Here is a 17365-nt window from a genome sequence, read left to right as displayed (position 1 = left end):
TGTCCATGCAGAAGTTACATTTTCAAAACAGATTACACACAGGCTTAAACTGAAAGTCTCTGGCCAAAATGACACAATTGGTTTGCAAAATGCTCTCACACTCACAAACATTAAAAACATGCAACCAAAGCCCATACTACCATCATACAACACAACTTATGATCAAAATTATATATTCTGTCAATCAATTATGACAAAATGGACAACAAAATAGAAAATGTAGCTATCAATATGAACTGGTTCACCCTTAATTTGTGCTACCTTGCTTTGCCATTTGTTGATACTTTATACAGCTATAGTAGGTGCCAAATAAGGCAAGCGAGCATGTCACAGAATGAATTTTATTCTTTTGTCCAGAGATAATTTTACAAGAGATAACAAACCCTGCTGCACCCTGACACTTTTTAAACTTTTTTGAGATGGCCTGTTGAAATATTGTAAGAAAAAAAGAAAACAGACATTTTATATGAATGTTTTCTTCATTATATTCTTGTGTGCAGGTCTTTCTTTTCTTATCAAATTACATAAACTCTAGTGATAGTTCAGTCAGGAAGACAATACTTTTGGTGCTCGGGCTGTAAGTTTTATTTCTCACCCTGCCATTCACTTCTTGCACCACAATCTAGCTGTCATTAAATGGGGCTGTCAGCTGTTTTTCAGCTGATTCACAATCAACCAATAGCACAGCGACACACCTTCTCTGTCAGCCAATCATCTTACTGCATCTCATTTTAAATATGGTTCTTTTTCTGCCATAGTTCTTTCTTGCTGCAGTTGTGTGCACCATCCACCTCCCCATCACCACCTTCATCAGCCTCATCTGCTTCAGCAGTTAGCAGTCTCGGAGTCATCAGCCACTGCCACCAATGTCTGGACTCCATGGGGTAATTTATCTTGCTGCTGCTCAGATTTCCCTTGATCACAAAATATCTCCCTCTGGTGTCCAAGGTTAAATGCCATTCTTTATTGGTTCTTTGGTGAAGACAGAAGGTAGTAGAAAAGCTGTACCATCAGGAATATCTCAATTTGTCTATTCTGGGTGCTCACTATGGGTCTCACACGTCAATGTGTGCATTCAGCACAAATTAATGTTGAACCAGTTCATATTGATAGCTATATTTTGTTGTCCATTGTTCAGGAACTGATTGACAGAATACATAATTTTGATCACAAGTTGTGTTGTATGATGGAAGTTTGGGCTTTTGTTGCATGTTTTTAATGTTTTGTGAGTGTGAGAGCATTTTGCAAACAAAATGTGTCATTTTGGCCAGAGACTTTCAGTTTAGGCCCGTGTTTGAACTGTTTTGAAAGCCAACAGGCGTGTTGGAGACTGACGCATTGAAACAGTTCACACAGTTCCACAAAAATTGTGAAGCATTTAAAACTTCTCACTCTGTGTCCACCTCCCTCAGGACCTTCTTTCTGACCCCATTACACCCCAGATGCAACTGGCAGGGTGCACCTGAATGTGATCTGGCCACAGTGCTGGTGTTACAAAAAAGAGCCCCTGGTGTCCTCTTGAGCACACAGAGGAGCAACAAAGCGTCGACTTTTGAGGTTAAAGAGATGAAAACAAACACTCGGTGCCAGGCACGTGCACAGATAGGCCCCAGGTGGTGCTCAAGCACCTGCCCTTTTGCCCTGTAACTAGATAAGTGCCCTTTTTTTGCAAGACATTTCTTTAGAAATGCATGTCTGATGTGGTAAAGCATAATATGTCCACCCTGTTATGCTTGTTCATAGTGGAAACCGATCATTTTTGGTAATCTTGAAAATATGGTTAATAAATATGTCAAAAATCTTCCTCAGTTGTCACCAAGTGCTTGCTTGTTTTCCATCATATGAATAGTAATGGCTAACTTTAGCAGAAAATGTCCCCCCTGTTACCGTCACCCCTGATTCTGTTTTGCACAGTAACTGCAGGAACACACAGTAGTAGTGTGGATGTAAGTGGTCAAGATGAATAGAGGATAGGATAATGACGTGATCGTAGTGTTATGTATTTGAGGAAATACGTAATACATTATTTACATACCTCAAAAAGGCACTACTTTTTATTAATTGACACAGTGGTCAGTATACCCATTAAAAATAAGTTTAGTGCTACAGCAGCGGATTGATACCTGTGTGACTGAACTTGCATTTGAACAATAAAGTCACATATCTTGTGGTTCAGCTTACATTTCAAACTAAGAATAGTTTGGGAGAAACAAATTATCCCAAGAGCATGGCATAGAGCAGAGGGTGTCCTCATTCCTAAGGAGATGGAGTCTGTGGACCTTAGCCAATTCTGGATGATTTCACTCTAGAATGTGGAGGGGAAGATTTTCTTCAGTGTAGTAGTGCAGAGATTAGCTAGCTACTTAGAAAGGAATAGCTTATTAGATACTATGGTGCAGAAGGCAGGAATACCAGGTTTTGCAGGGTGTTTAGAGCATATTAGCATGATCTGGCACCAGATTCAGACAGCGAAGATTAACAAAAGGGACCTGCATGTAATATTTTTAGATCTTGCAAATGTGTTTGGTTCAGTACCACATAGCCTCATTTGGAGTGCGTTTGACTAGTTAAAAGTACCACAGGTAGTTGTTAACTTAGTGAAAGCATACTTTCGGGATATTAGGTTGTGTCCAAGTATGGGTTAGAAGCTAGAAATAGGTATGGCAGGGTGTACAATTTCTCCATTAGCATTTACTATGGCGATGGAAGTCATCATCAGGGCTTCCAAGTGGGTGGTAGGTGGAGAGAGACGGCAGAACGGGTTGCATCTTCCACCAGTTAGGGCTTACGTGGATGACATGACTCTGTTAACCAAGATCAAGCCTAGTAAGTCTAGAAGCATCTCGATACGTAGAGGGAAGTTAAGTGATAGGAAGTTTGTCATAGATGATGAGGAAATCCCAACAATTAGGGAAAAGTCAGTAAAGAGCTTAGGTAGGTGGTACAATGTAGAGTTGAATGATAAGGAACAGGTGGTGAAATTTAGAAAAGAAGTGGCTGCAGGATTGGATAGAATAGATAAATCAGAACTTCCAGGAAAGCTGAAGTTGTGGTGTTTGCAATTTGGGCTATATCCTAGGTTAATGTGGCCACTGTCAATTTAGGAAATTCCAATATCCATTGTGGAGAGAATTGAAAGGTCAGTTAGCTCCTATATTAGGAAGTGGTTGGACGCTCCTAAGTGCCTAAGTAGTGTTGCATTGTATGGAAAAGGGATACTTCAGCTGCCAGTATCTAACAGAGGAATTTAAATGTACCAAGGTCAGGACAGAGCTCTTGTTATCTGGGAGTAAGGACGTGGAAGTTAGGAGTGTGGTTCCAAATCCAACCAAGGGGAGGAAGTGGAACCCAAGATCGGCAGTTCAGGAGGCAGAGGCAGCTCTTACACATGCAGAGATTGTAGGTAATGTTCAGTTTGGCCGGGGAGGCCTGGGGCTTGGCTCAGGCAAACTGGTATGGAATAAAGCAGGTCTCAAAGATAAAAGAAAGCTGGCTGTGGAACAGATACATAGACAGAAGGAGATATTAAGGGGTGCAAAGGTAGTGGCCCAGGCTAAACAGGGACAGCGGTTGAATTGGGAAAGTGTAGAGAAGAGGAAGCTTAGTTGGAGGGACCTGTGGAGTATGGAGGAGAATCGTATTAGATTCCTGGTAGGGGCTACATACGATGTGTTACCAACCCCCCAGAACCTAAAACTGTGGGTAAATGAGGACCCATCATGCCCATTGTGTTCAGGTACCTCAACCTTAAAGCATATTTTGTCAGGCTGTAAAGTTAGCTTGTCACAAGGCTGATATACATGGCATGGCATGGTTTCTACTGGTTTTTTTTTTGTTTTTTTTTTACCCCTTTAAAGGGGTTTTATTGTGGGGGTCTTACTGTGAGGGTCCAAAGGACAGAGGGATGTTGTATGCTGTAAAGCCCTGTGAGGCAAATTGTGATTTGTGATATTGGGCTTTATAAATAAAATTGATTGATTGAATTGATTGAACATAACCAGGTGTTGAAAAGTTTAGCTGCATGCATTGAAGGAAAACAAAGACAGGCAAATTCAGAAGGTTTAGGAGTTTAGCAATTCAGTTTGTCTGTGAGGGGGAGAAATACAGAAGTGATAAGTTAGTAAGGAAGCAAGGGTTTCACTGCCTAGAAGGTGCTTGTGATTGGAAATGCAAGTAGATTTAGGGGGAAAGCTTGTTGTTCCCCGGGAAATAGTTTGTACCAAGCAGAGGCCTGACATAGTGTTATGGTTAGTGAGTCAACGGATAGTTTATTTCATTGAGCTGACAGTTCCTTGGGAATACTCAGTGGAAGAAGCCTATGAAAGAAAAAAGCTTAGATATGCAGACTTAGGAGCAGAAGCTGAGCAGCAAGGGTGGAAGACTAGGATTTGTCCAGTGGAAGTGGGGTGTAAGGGATTCATAGCAAGATCAGCTGTCTCGCTCCTGGGGGAACTTGGAGTGCGGGGACAGAGTTTGAGGAAGACAGTAAAGGAAATGACAGATGAAGCAGCTAGATCTACAGTGGTCAGTGGATTTGGATGAGGAGGAATAATGTCAGTTGGGGGCCAGCAGGGGGACCTACTAGACAGGGTACATAACTCCTTGAGATCAGGTGGAGAGATCCACCAATCAGTCCTCTCAGGAGAAAATCCAGGAAGACGAAGGCATAAACGGAGCCTGGGTTTGTTGAAAGTGGCAGTGCTGTTTGGTGGGCTGAGAAAGCCTGTGAGTTTATCGTCTCTATCTCCTTTAACTTAAGCTTATATTTGAGTTATGATATGTAGCATGTGAAATAGAGTATGGTGAATGTGCTAGGGAAGGTATTATCGGCAAGATCACTACCTGGAGTTAGCATGTACAGAGCCTGGGTTTGTTGAAGGTGGCAGTGCTGTTTGGGCTGAGAAAGCCATGTGTAAGTAAGGTAAAGGAGGTTGTTGGGACGGTGCGGGAAATAGTGAGAGCTGGCATTAGGGGAGTGTGTCTGGGACGCCAGAGATCACTGTCTAGCCTCCTGCAGGTGTCGTGGGACCAACTAGATGAAATACTGGTGAAAGGAGGTTCCCACCTGATGACCCCAAAGACATGTTAGTTATCACTGCTCACTGGTCTGTATAGTTAAGCCTTGTCATAATAGCTTATCATAGGGCTTAGGAGGTTATTCACTGAGTGCTGATCCTCTAGAGCACACATTTTTTGTGTTTATTTGAACTCATCGCTGTTAATGTAAGTGAGGAACATAACAACTAGACAACTAGCTGTGTGTTTTCCTGTCAAGCAATGAGCACATTCATGTGAAAGAGGCTGGGTAGTTAATTACAAGCGATATCATCAGAATCATAAATGAAGAAGCCTACTTTATGAGATGAAACATGTATTAATAATTGCCTGTGGGAATATTTTGTTTTAGGGAGAGCAAAATGTCATATTTATCAGAGTGAAATGTAAATGACAACCTCTAATCTTACAACAGAAAAAACTAAAATTAATTTCCAAATAAAGATCTCCCATGCTGCGGCTCTGAGAATTTATTCAAACTAGTCAATAACCATTGGTAGCTTTGTCACCTTCTACCTATGCCAATCCTCAATGCCTATGTGCAGTTTCACATAGATTGACCACGTCAGTGAGTAGAAAAACGTGGGACAGACAGAATGACACACTGACAGTTCCCGTGATTATGTACAGCATACCATACCATGACTTAGTCATACCAAAAATTAGAAAAAAATTCTGTTGTTATAGCGCCACCCAGTTGCCAATTAGAGTTAAATTTCTCCAGTCACCTTGAGGCATCCTGTTCTACATATCTACCAAGTTTAGTAAAAATCGATATGGCAGTTAGGTCTAGATAAGAAATTAGCTCTCTTGCACCCCCATTTTCTTTGATGGGGTCAATAACGGAGGGGTCCCCTCAGATTATGTGTGGTCATATGCCTACAAAGTTGCGTGGTGATGGGTGAAACCCTTGAGATGTTATACACCTTTATGTGATGAGCCACGCCCTCCACAATATTCATTGCCTTATAGAAGCTCAGTTTTGGTAAGTTTTCCAACTTCTTCCAAGAGGGAACTTTAGATATCGGTCCCTAGATTATGCTCAACGAGTTTCATGCAGATCAGTCAAACTTCCTAGGAAGAGATCGATTTTAAGTGTTTTTGAAAAAATTCAAAATGGCGGGAAATCTATAACCGGAAGTTATGGATTCTTGAGGCAGATTTGTTCTTGGTGAGGAGAGGCATCTCTGTGCAAAGTTTCATGTCTCTACGACATACGGGGCATGAGATATGCCCATTCAAAGTTTGCAATTTCAACTGGTTGCTATAGCGCCCCCCTTTGGCCAATTGATGTAATATTGCTTCATTTGCATCCTCCCATGACCCTCTACCACTGTGCCAAATTTCACATGGATTGACCAAGTCAGTGAGGAGAAGAACGTGGAACAGACACAGACACACCCACAGACAGAGTTTTCGTCATTATATAGTAAGATAAATCTGAAATGCGGTTTGGTGCTTCACATGGCTTGTGCTGCAGGCGTCTGTTCTCTGGGATTCTGTATGAATATTTAAAGCTTATTTAGAGAATTATTTTAAGTATTAGAACATGCTTGTTTTTCCTTACATAAATTAATAAATTTCCACCATGAAGTGATGTAGAAAAAATCACCAGAATGCAGGAAATGAAATGTCTGAGGATCAAAATTTCCTGGGGGAACACTCCCTGACCCCCCTTCCCCCACCTGCTCAGTGCAGAGAAAGTACTGGCAGCTACTGACTCTGAGGACAAACAGGGTGTACATCTGATACATGCCGCTTACACAATATTACATGAGAGGGAGTGCTGTTGAACTTAATATCATCACGCCTGTGATTGGATCGTAGGCACAATATCCAAATAATCTGCCACTTGGCATTGTTTATTCAGTGCTAAATAACATAAAAGTTACTTTTGAGTTTTCTATTAGATATCGAGGGGTTGATGTACTTTTCTGGTCTTTGGTTACAATTTGGTCTCTTTCTCTTCTATTTGAAACCAAAAAATGATGCTGGTCATTTAGTCAAACCCCCCATTCTGTACCAATCTCCACTGGAAGTTTGGATTATTAGTGTTGTACAGCTATAAACCACAAGGGGGCGTGGCCTCACTGTGGTATGTTCTTTGAAAGAGTAACTCCAGGGTCATTTTTCTTCATCATCACTGAAACCTATGGAAAGCATGTATTTACTCCAGTCAACAGCTCCTGTGTCTGTTCTGCTGCAGGTTTGTTTCCCCTCCTGGAAATAAAAGATACATTGAGAACAGCTCCCCGAGACACTCAGCTGTGTTCACAGACATAACCTATCACTTTAAATTGCATGTGTTCTACTCTTTCCTAAAACATATTTATTACTTATGGTATGTTTCCTGGCATTATTTTCACTCTTTCTGTTGTGAATATAATGTTAAGTTCTCAAGGCAGTGAGGAGGAAAAACAAAGCCTACAGCAGGAAAAATTCCTCTCTTCACATTCCATTGTGGTAGAACAGAGCTGCTTTTGATACAACTGCAGTGACAGTGGCATCACTGAAAATGCTCATTACAATGACAGATCCCATTCATCACTAGAGTGCAGAGGCGAATCTATGTTACAATAAACATGACCAGATATCAGTGGTGGTCATGGCAATGAGATAGGTGTGAAAAGAGGATATCTGCACATTAGGCTTCAATCATTTCACTCTATTACAGATGATGTGACCACGCTTGATGTCACCCAAGACAAGCTGCTTGAACCTGAAGCCAGGAGATGAAGTCATGTGTTCAAAATGGTCTCTCCTCGTGAGATGACCTAATTTTGTTAGCTCCAGTAATGGTTTCCATGATGAGATCTCCAGTGAAATTTTTACCATATATATTTCTAAGTGCAAAATAAAGAAATTAAGACCTCAATTCTTTTGTTGACAGCTGGAAGACCTGACCAAAAGTTAAAATGTATGTAAATGCATGAGGCAATGGGCCCTGGGCCAAGGTATGCAAATGGCCCCACCACCTTGCCTTCATCAGGGCAAGACACACGGACTTTGTGATGGTTTTGCATCTTTTTGTAGTTGCCATGCTTTTTTATGTTTCTTTGTTTTTGTGGTTTTATGACTCTTTTTGGTGATTTTGTGTCTCCCAAGATTGTTTTCTTATGTCTTTTTGTAGACGTTTGGGTGTCTTTGAGGCAATTTTGCGTTATGTTTCGGATTTTTTATTGGTCGTTTTGTGTCTCTTTGTGGTGTTTTGCCTGTTTTTGTACTTATTTTATACTACTTGTGTTTGTGTTGTGTCTCTTTGGAGTCATAATGTGTCTCCTTGGTTGTTTTGCCTATTTTTGTACTTATTTTGTGGCTCTGCAGTTTCTTTGCATCTCTTTGTGGTCATTTTGTGTCTCTTTGAGGTAATTGTGTGGGGTTTTTTGGCAGTCTTTTTGTGTCTGTTTTTTTTTTTTTTTTTTGCTGTTTTTTGTGTCTCTTTGATGTAACTTTGTGCATCTGTAGTCTTTTTGGTCTCCTTGTATTTGTTTTGTGTCTATTTGTGGTTGTTTTGCCCATTTTGTACTTATTGCAATTCCTTTGCATTGTTGTTGTTGTCTTATTTTATCTAAGCCCCTTTTCCTCCAACATTTCCAGGAACTTTTATTACCATGAATTTATTTACCTGGGCAAAATAATTCCTGGTAATCTGTGTGGTTTGCGTTTCCACTGCACCTCAAAGTTCTGGGAAATTTATTCAAATTAGAATGATGACGTAGACGATTCGGAGTGTGTCCTGTATTTAGCTCCGCCAGCTTGGCTGGTTACGTGAGAGAGTTGGGGCTGTTTGTCTTAGCCAGCAGCGAAGTTTTAAAGTATTTTAAGTGTCAAACTAAATTAGTCTACAGACAGACAGCTGTCATCTCAGCTTATTAGTAACAATTCGCTATCAGCTGAACTAACGTGCTGTCCTTGTGTAAGACATAACGTTTGTGACGGTGGATGAGAGACTGTGGACAGAGCATATTGAATATCGCTTTCTACATGTTTACATGTTCATGCTTGCTGAACACATGTATTGTCAAAAGTATTGGCTTCTTACTCACTTAGGGTTAATGTCACTTACAGTAACGAGTGTAGCTGCTGTCAACTCTAGTCATTTTCGAGTTATCTTAAGTTCGTTACACCGCGGCCACTCGGCTGTTCACTGGTTACCGTGTCGCGTCGATGTATGTGTGTGGAGGAGTTCAGCGCCGGGGCACAAAAGAACCAATACCGTTAGCGCTTATCAATACTACGGTCTTTGATCATTTAGCCCCAGGGCTAATTCAGTATCGGGTTTCGGTACCCATCCTTAATCAAAACAGAAACTAAGTGGAGCCTGTAGAAGTGAAATAAAGTTTGCAGCTACTGCCCATACCAAGGCTATTCAAGAGAAGGCTGAGACACGGGGTCAAACATGGGGGATTGCACATGCGCAGTAAAATCTGGTCTGCACTTCCTCAAAGGCTCAGTAGATGGCGTGAGACCGCGGAATAAGGGGGATGTGCATGCGTGTCATTTTCACAGCTTATTACTGGACTGTCACTGGTGGCCTGTGTTGTGGGTGAGAATGACAGAGGTGCAATTCTGATAACTTCAGGCAGCTGCCATCCAAAAGTCCAAGCAGACCGCAAGAAGCGCGCTCCTTGATCGCCTGAGTGGATCCTGCGCTTTTTATCTAGCGCCCCTGCTGTCACCCTCCAGCATCGCAGCTCAAGTTACACCGAGCATGCGCAGTCCCCCCATGTTTGACCCCGTGTCTCAGCCTTCTCTTGAATAGCCTTGGCCCATACCAGGAAGCGCGGAACGCTGCGTGTGTGCTCCACCAATCAGCATTCTTCGGCACACCGCCCCGCCCCTCAAGAATTCCGGGTAATCTGAAAAGTCCTACCCCCCTACTAGATTCTTTTTCCAGGGTAAATTTGAATCCTGGGTAAATGAGAAAAGATCCTGCAGTGGAAAAGGGGCTATTGTCGTCATTTTGAATCTTTCTGATCAGTGAGTGACATTTTGCAAATGGCTCGGAGGACCCCTGACACTGTTGGCCCCTGGGCCAGCTCTTGTAGGCCCTTTCAGTAATCCATCTATCTGTGTAAATCCATAGCATTTAGATATTTTTTTCTGACATCAGAACAACCCTCTGCCCTTGCACACTTGACTATTGTACAACTCAACAGTTCAGTTTTGATCAGATGTACTTTATGTTGTATAAATTGTTTTATTTGTTTTTTAGTTAGTTTTAGGCTTAAATAGTAAAGCCTGTGCTTTTTAACTAAAATAATTATGTTCATTCTCCTGGTTCTCTTCATATAAGTCTCATGTTATCATTTCCATCACTTCCACAGAATTACAGCATTAGCATTAAATGCTAAAAAGCTGGTTACTCGTGGTAAAAAAAAAAAAGGACAACAAAAAAACACAGTGGGTCAGCTTAGTTCTAAGTAGGTGTCATTGTCAGTCATTGACATGATGCGCCAAAGCATGAAGGTGTTCCTTTATGAACAACTAATGTCATGCACAGTACAAATATTTGTTTTAATTAGTTTAACATGGAGGACATGTTGTATTAAAGTATATTTAGTTTTACTAAAAAGTGCCTTGTCCTCCTACAAACACATGTAGGTGGTTTATTAAACCAACTCATTGAAATGTAAAGATCTGCAGAACTAATGCCATGAAAATGAATGTGTGTGCTGTTTTTCATTTTTCATTGTAGTAAATTATGCATGTTGATGTATAACCTTTGACAACAAGCAGTTTGTTTCGAGGACTATGGTAATGTGAAATAAAAGCATATTTCTGCAATTATTTAATATGTGTTTCCTGGTGAGAAACTTGAACAGCTTGAAAGTTAAGTGTCATTGTTTGTCATTGAAATAACATACAGAGTAGAAAATTGCGTTTAACGTTTTAACTGCTCTAATAACATGTCCACATTTAAAACACCTCCCTGTAATTCATCGTCCTCTTAAGCATATTATTACATGGAGAGGCTGTGAGAGTCGGCCCAGATTAGACACAATAGATAATTTCTATGAATTAATTTAAGAAATATTTAACCTTCTGTTGGACCTGGTACGTATAAAAATGTAGCACTGTCTTTGAAAAGTGAGTAGGTTCTGAAAAAAAATATGTCCTCATATGGGTACATAGGGTTTATTTTTAATGGACACAAATGTGAAATTAAGTATTAAACAGTTCAGTTCAATGTCTGAATATCGTTTGGCAAAAAAGAATTGCAGAAAACTGCAATATTTGTTTGTTCGTGTTTTATAACTCTGTAGGTTAGGGGTCACTGTTTTCCTTGCTCTACATTCCAAGTTAGGGACAATAATAAAGTTCCAGTAGCCTCAAAGAAAACAATATTAAAGTCCCAGTGTCCTCAGATGAGTACTTCGTAATTAACAGCATCTTAGCTTGTAGCTTTTGCTATAATTGGTCAAATTTGTATGCCATATTTAATTACTAATGTTACTAAGCAAGGCTGCCAACTTGTTTTTACATGGATTTGTGTATTGCACTTTTGGTACCATTAGATGGCACATAAAAGTGTAAAGAAGACAACAGGTCAAAATTAAGCACCTTTGCATGAATAATATTTAGAACCCTATGGACATAATCAAAAGCTTGTCGACCCTTGACAAACCCGTTTTGATCTGGATCAGAGAGAAGAGGCAGGTACTTAATCAAACAATTTCACTTGAGAGTAGGTGTGTTTCTTGAATGAAAACAATTTTTGGATGGTATTGTTTTAGTCTGTTCATTGCTTGTTTCAGTTCGACAAATTTCCTAAGGCCTCTAATATTCCAAGAAATAAACTCAAGGTCCAAATTCCTACTCATTTACAAAGCAACAGAATTTCTAAAATAAAGCCCTGTTTGTGTGGTGGGCTTGTTCTATGATGACTGGAGATGGAAATGTGTCTGGTCCCAAAACTTCAGGTAGCCAGCTCTGGAGAAACGTCACTGCGTCTCCGTCCTCGGCTCCTTCAGGCAGGCCAGATCTCCAGTGTTGATTTTCAAGATGATTCAGCTTTAGAGTAAGCTCATGTACTCTCTTCTGAAGGGGTTGTTTCTTTGGTAGTGAGCGAGGAAATGTTGTCTTCAGTTTGCTAATGTGGGTCTCTGCCAAAGTTAGCCTCTCAGAGAAAACACAGAATGCGTCTTTTATTTCTTGATATATATAGCAATCAGAGATGGGGGACTCGAGTCAAGTGACTTGACTCGAGTCAGACTCATGTCGCAAATATGATGACTTGAGACTTGCTTGACTAATGTTGATAAAATCTCGACTTGACTTTGACTTTGTATTAATGCCCTGAGACTTGACTTGAGACAGATGACTCCAAAGGACTTGGCTTTAATTCAGTATTAAAGGCACGCTAAGCACCATTGGGCGTCACTTCTGTTTACGTTCAACAATGTTATCAAACACAATGGAGCTAGCTCGCCCCTCCCGTCCTTGTCCTCCATGACTCTGTCATGAACAAGCGATAGCTGCTAGTTACCCTGGATTTACACACCTGTTCAAGGGACAGTGCACCCAAAAATGAAAATTCACCCATTATCTACTCACCCTCATGCCGATGGAGGATCAGGTGAAGTTTTAGAGTCCTCACAACACTTGTGGAGATCCAAGGGGAGAGGAGGTAGCAACAAAACTCCACCTAATGGAGGCTTATGGCGCCCTAGATTCAAACATCCAAAAACACATAATTGAAACCACAAAATATCTTAATACTACTCGTCCGTAGTGATCCAAGTGTCCTGAAGCCCCAACATAGAAAGTTGTTTGGAAAAATGTCATTTGAACTCTGTTTTTAGCCTCATTGTAGCCTGTAGCTCTAACTGCCTCTCTGGGCACCGCATTCACGCGTGCGCGCTTGCGCAAGACCGTGAGACATGTACACCGCATTCATGTGTGTGTGCTTGATTTCGCTGGTCTCCCGCTTGCTGGTTGATACAGCCTGGACCCAAATGTTTTCGTTGCCATTGGCGGAGCCTCAGCTGCCTACAGAGACCGGATTTTTCACAGCATATTCAGAGGACATGTAGCTAGCGGATCGTGAGGAGATGTTTGCTGTATGTGACATATGACTTGACTTGTGACTTGCTTGACCTGGGCATTGGCCTGGGCAATGACTTGCTTGACTTATAGCAGGGACTTGACTTGTTTGATTCTCACCACAACTAACTTGGGACTTGCTTGAGACTTGAAGGTAAATACTTGAGACTTGCTTGTGACTTGCACATGTGTGACTTTCCCCCATGTCTGGTAGCAATCCTAGAGCAGGAGGAGTTAATTGAGTGACAAATTGGTGAAAAGGAGGTGCAGACTTCTGCTGCCTGGGCAGCAAATGCAGCAGCAATGGAATTCAAAAACAAATAAAATGCAGGCTCACATATAAAAACATTGCTCAATGGTGCTACTTTTGGTCAAAAACTCTATAGTTTACATGTAAGGTCCAGACACACCAAGCCAACATCAAAGAACTCGCAGCAATGAAAGCCTGTTGTTGCGTCACCTCACGGTGCTTGTGTCTCGGCCAAAAAGTTGCACATGAACGCACTGCAAAGACTACAACGGTTGGCCAACCAGCACGTATGTACTGCGCCTGCATGACAGGAAATAACACTTCACACCAGCGGACAGGGGTAGTCTATGCTGTCTTTCAAAAAGAGAAGCCAGAAGACTGTCTTGATGTTAGTAAGCCAGTTAGCTCGATATCAACACAATCCAATGTTGAAAGAACAGAGCATATTTACTGTGGGCCAATAAACAATAACATAAACCATCACAAAACATTTCTGGATAAAGAAAAATAATCTGACTTTATGGAAGAAGTTTGTTTTGCTCCCACTCCCTCTTGACTTTAGCTGTGTGTGTACTTTCCTGGCTTCCGTTATGCATTTTGTGCAATGAGCTGAACTGCCAGTCCTCGTGTTTCTATTCAACGATGGGCTCCGCCAGCTCTAACGCAGATTCAACATGCTGAATAGGCTGAAAAAAAGCCAACAAGGGCCGATAAGGGCCAATGAGGGCCACCGGTGCAGGGCACACCTTAAAGATTAGAGCAACAGACATTCACTGATGGCCCAAAATTGACTGATGGCTGACCCTCAGCTAGGTGTGTCCAGGCCCTTAAGATCCAGCATGAATCTGATGCGCTACACAACTATCCATTACACCTTCACATTCCACCATGCTACATGAAGGGCATACCACTTCCTGCACTGGCTCTGAATATGGATATCCAGTATGGATTTAATTGTGGGTTTCTCCATATGAACACTATTTGCTATCACTATCTTCCATGCACAGACAGTGGTACATTTGCCAGTCAGCCCAACTTGCTGATCATCTGGTTCCACCTACTGAGACTCAACTTAACATTTATGTGATTTTAGCTCTGCCTCCACAAAAAGCTTTTTGAACTACAACGCCATCTCAGAAAAATGCCAGAAAGTTATGATTTCTTTTTTCTTCTTCAATTTGTTTGAGGAACTAGGGGAGACCCTGCCTCATATTTTTACTGTCCACTCAACCAACAGCGAGCTAGATGTATGTACTGCTCTTACACTTGAAGTGGCGCTTATGTGGAGCACTTGTGTGTGGATGCTGGGCTGTAAACCGAGCTCAGCCTGCAGTCTGATTTACTCTGCTTTAATCCAAACCATCCAGTCTGACTCAGGAAGACTATTTACTCACACTGTGAAGCCTGTAACCATGGAAGTATGGGAGACATAGCAGAGGTACTGCGAGGGGGAGGGGGCAGACAATGTGTGTGTGTGTGTGTGTGTGTGTGTGTGTGTGTGTGTGTGCATTTGTGTGTGCATTTGTGTGTATGTGTGCTTACATTTGTGTGTGTGTTTTGGGGGAGGGGGGGGTGCTGAAAACAGAAGAACAGAAAGAGGGAGAGGGTTTTTCGCTCACACGTGTATATGCGTGTGTGTGTGTGTGTGTGTGTGTGTGTGTGCGTGTGCATATGCAGTGGTAGCTGTGCTCTGTCTCAATCTGTCAACTGCTCTGACACTGAGATCTATCTTGTAGCAGTGGGCAGGAGAGAGGAGAAACCGAATGAGAGGACAGTAATTAAACCTCTTGGTGGATGGTGTGTGTGTGTGTATTTGTGTGTCTTTCTGGCTTTATGAATGTATATGCATCCATGTCTTTCTTTGTGTGCAGATGGGTGAGGGTGCAAACCCATTCCACTGTGTATTGTAAGCAGGTTTTAGTGTGTGTGTGCGTGTGTGCGTGTGTGCGTGTGTGCGTGTGTGCGTGTGTGCGTGCGTGTGTGTGCGTGTGTCTCCCAGTACATGTGTGCAAATTCACTTTGGCCTGGTTGTGTTTATTGGTGTTACAGTGTGCAATTGAAGTGTGTATTCTTGCATCTTTGTGTGTTTTTTGTATGCGTTTGCTTTAGTCTTTGCATACGTGTGTCCTACTATGTTTGTGTCCATGTGTGCAGAACACAGTGTGTATACATCAAGTCTCTGAGCGTGTCGGGTGTGTGTGTGTGTGTGTTTGTGACACTTTTATTGCCAGCAGATAGAAGCAATATCTCGTCTACAAGACCAGACGTGTGTGACAAAATGGCGTCTTAATTTCCTTTAGGGAGCTGTGACTCTCTCCATCAGCTCCACATCAGCGCTAAACTCAATCACCCAGCAGGCTGAGCGACGGGCCCGGGATGCGCTCCACATTTCCATTAGCCTAATGTTTATTTACAGCTGCAAACCCAAAGCAGCCTTTACGTTATTGTGCACTGATCCCATTTCATCCTGTCTGACTATAATGAAGTCAGGACTGGGTTAAGCTGAGGAGTGGAGCAGTATTTGCTGTAAGCCATGTCAAGAGGATCAGTGTTGGAATTTGTTTAGGTTTCATTAAGGATTAAGACGAGTCACTTTAGGCTCCAGATGGCGGATCAGGACTGCAGTCCATGCCTTAAATAAGTATATGTAACAACTTAAGACTGGACATCAAGGTTTTAATCTTTTTATAGAAATTAATCTTTTTATAGATCATTTTACTTGTTTTCAACAACTTAACAACTGAACTACAACTGTTCATATGATATCCTAAGAATTAGTGCCCCATGAATGATATTAAGTAATTTACATAATTATCGTAAAGTTACGGAGATCAGGTTTAGGCAAGTGAAGTTACTGAGGTTAGGTCTAGAAAAAGAAACATTCTTGGGTTCCTAACACCCATCTTCCGGGGAAAAGAAGAAGATATATACAGTATTTTATTATGTATTGAACGAAAACATACAGTGCATGAGAACAGCCTAAACACATTCAGTGTGAAATGGGAAATTACAAAGGGTTCCACATTGTCCATATACATACACATGAGAAAAAAGCAAAATGAATAAAGCGTAAACATAAATACACGTATATTCTTCCAAGCAAATGCATATTAGTTTGCATCTTACTATATCTTACTATATAATGACAAAAACTCTGTCTGTGGGTGTGTCTGTGTGTCTGTTCCACATTTTTCTCCTCACTGACTTGGTCAATCCATGTGAAATCTGGCACAGTGGTAGAGGGTCATGGGAGGATGTGAATGAAGCAATATTACATCAATTGGCCAAAGGGGGGCACTATAGCAACTGATTGAAATTGCAAACTTTGAGTGGGCATATCCCATGTTGTAGAGACATGAAACTTTGCACAGAGATGCCTCTCCTCATGAGGAACAAATTTGCCTCAAGAACCCATAACTTCAAATTATATAGATTTTCCGCCATTTTGAATTTTTGGAAAAACACTTAAAATCGATCTCTTCCTAGGAAGTTTGACCGATCTGCATGAAACTCTGTGAACATAATCTAGGGACCAATATCTTAAGTCACTCTTGGCAAAAGTTGGAAAACTTACTAAAACTGAGCTTCTATAAGGCAATGAATATTGCGGAGGGTGTGGCTCATCACATAAAGGTGTATAACATCTCAAGGGTTTCACCCATCACCACGCAACTTTGTAGGCATATGACCACACATAATCTGAGGGGACCCCTCCATTATTGACCCCATCAAACAAAATGGGGGTGCAAGAGAGCTAATTTCTTATCTAGGCCTAACCGCCATATCGATTTTTACTAAACTTGGTAGATATGTAGAACAGGACGCCTCAAGGTGACTGGAGAAATTTAACTCTAATTGGCAACTGGGTGGCGCTATAACAACAGAAACATGCTTAAAAATGGCTAAAATGCGACCAAACGCTGTGGCTCCCCCTGTGGCTGAATGTTGTTTTTTTTGTCTAATTTTTGGTATGACTAAGTCATGGTATGGTATGCTGTATATAATCACGGAAAC

The sequence above is a fragment of the Epinephelus fuscoguttatus genome, linkage group LG16 (assembly GCF_011397635.1).
Source record: "Epinephelus fuscoguttatus linkage group LG16, E.fuscoguttatus.final_Chr_v1".
NCBI lineage: Eukaryota > Metazoa > Chordata > Actinopteri > Perciformes > Serranidae > Epinephelus > Epinephelus fuscoguttatus.
This window is presented reverse-complemented; position numbering follows the sequence as displayed.